Genomic DNA, 5,361 nt, shown 5'->3' on the forward strand with positions numbered 1-5,361 from the left:
CCTGTTTTAGCACTCCCGAGCATCCCGGGGAGACTAGAAGCTTCTAGTGTGTGGCCTTCATTCCTGACTCCATGTAGAGACCTGTTTTAGCACTCCCAAACATCCCGGGGAGACTAGAAGCTTCTAAATCAGAACTGACCTGGTCTTAAATCCTTGGTGTTGCCACTTAGCTATTGTTCAGTTTTACCTCTGGGAACTTTAGTTTTCTCTTGATACTGATATTTTTCACCGTGTGATTGTTCTGAGGATTAAAGAGGATGAAATATATAAAGTGTCCATATATAGAATGTGCTCAGTGCATGACAGATAACAACATGATCTGTTATAAAAAAGTAAAATATCTACTACTGGAAATCCAAAATAAATGTTCCCAGGGGGAGAGGGAAACTAAAAATAGGGGGAAGAAAGCTTCTTCCCATCCTTCATACAGGAAGCAAAAACCTGGTACTCTGGAGGGTTCAATAATGAATTTCTATCTTAATTGACGTTGCAACCGACCCATGCTTTGCACTCCAACACACACTCTCTCTCCCAATGATGCTGTGCAGGAAGGAGCTTTTAAATCAGTCAGTGAGCATAATGAACTCCAATTTTCCTTCAACAAGGGTAAAATTACAAACGTGCTTTTTACTTCCAGACAATTAATTAATTTGTTTACATGATTTCTTTGCTTTGTTTTATTTCATAATTCTTTCCTCTCCACTTGCCTAATCTCAAGGATTTATTATTAACTTTTTCAGGTGTTCCTCCAAGGTGCAGCAGAGTATAATTTAAGGGGCATTCCTTGCCTTAAGGAATTTCAAATTGGGGTATGAAAGAATAAAGTAGATCACAAAAATAGCTCTAAGAGGTGGCTTTCACCATTTTTCCAGACAGATATTATATTCTCCCTTTAGTACATCTGTCACGGAACATCTCTCATATTAACATCTAGATAGGGGTCAATGTTTCTTCCAAGGTGTTTGAGCACAGGAAGATCCATGGTGGGGTATATGATCAGCAACATGAATATGCCCTATAGGATCCAGGATTTGTCCTCTTTATGGCGTTCCAGGACATTTCCTGATTCATTCTTATGCAAATTGTGTTTTTCCCCAAATGATCATTGCCACATTTCCATTATACACTCAGATCTTGGCGTTTTCAGCTGCTGACAAGCCACTCTTGGCAAGCAGGACCCTTTCATGGCTTTTCCTTTTCTTGTGCATTTTCTTTTTTAAACATCACCATGTTTTTGATTGATAGGGGACTCTCCCATAAATCTGTGTTTTTAAACTCTGAATAGAATTCACACAGATTCCCCTAGGAGAGTTTCATTTTACAGAACTCACATAAAAAGCCATGAAAGTTCTGAGCTCTAAGTCACTCAAAGAGTTCAAACAGAGGTTAAGGGGGTTGGATTTGAACATCAATTTATTCATTCTATAGATACTGGGTCTCCTCTGTAACAGACACTGTATTGAGTACTTTAGAAAGAAACCCTCTTTTAATTCATCCATTTGACATGATTATCATTTGTAGAGCCCTTGGACCCAAGGTGACCTTATACTATAGAAACTGGAGGTACGTTCTTATACAAATGCACCATCTTCTGTATAATATCCCATCTCTGGGGACTAAATAGACAGCTGACCTAATAATGTCAATGGACTTTCACACCAATGGATTGAAAGTAGCCTTGAGGAGGACACTGGGCTTCTCTAGGTTTCAAACGTTCTATCTTCTGTGTGATGCAAGTACTAGAATGATCTCCAAGCTCTCTTCTACCAATAACATGGCATATTCTAGAACTGTTATAATTTTCTCCATAGAAGATAGGATAGAAACAGAAGAAGAAAAAATTAAGATTTTCTAATCACAGACTTTTCCCTTACAAGAATAAACTACATTCAAAGTAAGGAACGCCTTTGCAAATTAAGTACATGCAGTATGCTTAATTGCTAGAAATTGTTGTTATTAATTACTATGAAGCTTTAAGTAATCTGAGGATTTTTACCTGAATTGTTTCTCCAGCTTCCCCTAATTAAATATTGTATTCACTCTTCTGCTATTTTAACCATTTGTGCTCATTATTACTTACTTGCTCATAGAATAGTCATATTGAAACATTAGTAATTGTAACAATAACTTGAGAGCAACTGACTTGGAAGGGTGAGAAAACTCAGCATGTCTTACCAAAGACAGTCAATAAGCTAAAATTATTTTGGAGAGAAGCTGGATTTGTTGGGAGGATTTTTTTTTTTTTCCAGATGTCAAAATACACATGAATCACCCCTCCAGGTAAAGAGATGGTGGCACAGTAGATAATTGGTTTCAGTGAGTAACAACATAACTTCCACTACCAAATAGGACATCTAAGCTGAACTCTTAAAACACAAAATCATACCTCTTCTAAATAATGGTTGGTAGTGAGAAAGCTGTTTCCTTTAGAAATGATCCTTGGCACAGGGTAGAAGATGACAGCTTACACTGAATGAAACAAAAACATCAGACAGGATCTTCAGCATAGCCTGTTATAAGGAGGTTGTGTAGCACTCAGTTCAAAAGACAGATGAGCTCCACTACTTCCTAGCTGTTCTCTGTCATTTAGTTGTTTTTTTTTTTTTTTCATCTGAAATGGGGGTAGTAATAAAATCTGTCAAATGGGGAGAGTAATAATCTCTGCTTCATGAGGATTTTTGTGAGATATATTTCAATCACACCACAGAAAATATTTAACTAAGCACAAGGAATCATTATTATCTAGTTCTTATGATGAACAAAGATTGGCCTAACCTGAGACATCCCACATTTTAGTAGAATTCATTTGTGGGCACTTTCTTGTTAATATAGACATTTTGGAATACAATGGGAAATTTCTAGTTGGGAAGATTTTGAAGGTTGCTAGAAAATTTCCCTTTCTGCCATCCCTACAGTTCCTACACTAAGTTATGCAGACGTACCTAAAAATGCACATTTATTTAAGAATGTGCACTCTTGACAAGAATGTCAACCAACTTGACAGTTCCTTTTATAATTTCTGTGAAAATAATTACACACTTGGGTGAGAACTTAGAAAGAGAGAAGACCTAGGCATATGGAAAGAAGGACCAGCCCAAGGGTGATGACATTAGAACCCTTGGCCACATAGACCCATGGCAGTGCATGACCTTTTAGCATCAATGCACTTAGAGAAGAGTGATATTCACAAAGCATGTGGGGGAAGAAGAGAAGTTAGATGACGACCAATAGTGACTTGTCTGGAGGATTTGGTTTCTTTCCTCAGCAATCCACTGAAGGGACTAACATCTCGGTGTAGTGTATCTCATGATGATCATGTACTTGTGGGAAGTTCTGGCTGTAGAGGTTTTCATAATGGTCCAAAGTTAGAAGTCTAAGACTAACCAAATGAGAACTTCAATATTTGTCATTTTCTCCTCAGAATAGCATAGTAATTTTACAACTTACATTTCTAAATAGCATAATTTGTGGTCTACTCAACATGGCCAGATTTCATGTATTTTTAAAAATTTGTTGCAACAGCCAGGAGAAGCTATGCTATGTTGCGGTAAGACATCCATAGCTTAAAATGTACACTCAAACATGTATACACATATATGGACAATACTAATGCTTTTTTCAATACTAATGCTTTTCTCTTGTTCATATAAATGCTGGTGTTGGTTAGTGCCCAGCCTCCACCTTATGCAAGATTCCGTAAAGCTTAGAGAAGATACAAGGAAAGGAGAATGTAGGAAAACAGAAATGACTTTAAATGATTCATTTCACTCCTGATCACAGTCCATCGATCAAAATTTGCTCCAAATCTAACACCAATGAAGGCTAGAGAGTATAAAGAAACAGATGGATAAATGATGAGGACAATTTCTGTCCCACTTCATCAAAATGTTCACAAGTTTTAGATCGTATCAACTGTCTAGTACCTTAGTAACTTCTGTTGCTACTCTCTTAGTAATCTTATCATGCAGAAACTTGGACCTTAAGAATGTTACGAAACAGGATAAATATATCTAGCTACTGATGCACAAAAAGGCACTAGACTAGATACGATGGTCTGAATCCGTATCACAGTAGAGCAAGATGTCTTTGGTATTTTACTGATCTTGGCCTGGAAATGTACCATCCCTAATTTCCTTAGTACTGCATTCAAGATGTTTATTATTCTTACTTTTTTGGTATATAGTACTTTCTATGAAATATCAATATGTTGCTTTCCCCACACTTTCTAAATTTAATATACTCCAGAAAAATCTCATCACATCACCTTACACATACTTTCCCTACCTGGGCTGTAGTATAATGTAATTATTATGGCCTGTAGTATAATGTAATTAATGTGTATATCTCAATAACCTATTCTTTACTCCTTTAACTAACTTTTGCAAGGTGAACTTGGTGAAAAAGATTAAATGCTCAAATACAAGGCAGCAAGTTTCATGTCCTCTACTGAACAAAAGGCTCCTTGGGGTTAAGTATCGAGTTAGAGAGATCACATGAGGCAGTCAAATCCTTGGTTTCAACAAAGCTGAAATTAGGTTATGAGCATAAGATTAGCTGCACTGATGCAATGGGACTCTGCTACTTCAAAGAGGTCTGGAAAGGAGACTACAGATAGCTAATTAAGCTGTGTGTTTAAATACAATTGAAATAAATGGGACTGGAGGGTTGAATTCTTATCTATCTATGTTCTCAATGCAAATGTCAGGACAGTGCGACATTCCTACTGAGAGATAAGAGGAAATGGGGCCCAGAGATAAAATAATAATACTGAAGATATGTCTTCATGTTTCGGTGAGATAAACAGACCCAATTGAAGGGCCACTCAGTTAAGAGGGCTAACTTTGGTTTATGTTGCTTCTAGAGTCCCTATCAATTCCATGAGAATAGGAGCACAATAGATGGTTTGATAATAGTGCTATATCTGTAAGTCCCATTTTCCCACCTAAAAAGAGTCTCAGCACAGAATTATTTTGATCACTGGTAGAAAATTGCTGACTCTGTACATGAGGAAATAGCAATCCTATCTCTCCAACCTTGGTTTCATACAGTAGTTTGCCTTATTTCTTTACTTTAATCACAGTTAATATTCCATTGAAAAAGAAAAGTAGAAGGAAGGAAAAAGGAAGGGAGATAGGGAGGGAGAAAGAAAGGGAGGGAGGGTGGAAGTTAGTTCTTTTTCTTCAAATCCAAGTATGGTAGCAGGGAAAACAAGCAGTGAAAAGTAGCTGCATTACCCATATGGAGAAGTGGAGAAGGTATGAAAAGAATGTTTATTCCCCAGATTTTCACTTCAGGAGCAATCTGAAGAGAACAACAAAAACATCCTTTCTTGAGTACCTGTGTGCTCTGATCTATCTATCT

At 37.1% G+C, this 5,361-nt stretch overlaps 1 protein-coding gene across 20 annotated transcripts in view; it reads right to left on the bottom strand.

Moving 5' to 3' along the window:
- NRXN3 (neurexin 3) overlaps positions 1-5,361 on the bottom strand; it is a 1,505,538-nt gene that overhangs the window by 275,988 nt on the left and 1,224,189 nt on the right. The window lies entirely within an intron of this gene.

Source organism: Condylura cristata, unplaced genomic scaffold, assembly GCF_000260355.1.
Source record: "Condylura cristata isolate star-nosed mole 26May11 unplaced genomic scaffold, ConCri1.0 scaffold00013, whole genome shotgun sequence".
Classification (NCBI taxonomy): domain Eukaryota; kingdom Metazoa; phylum Chordata; class Mammalia; order Eulipotyphla; family Talpidae; genus Condylura; species Condylura cristata.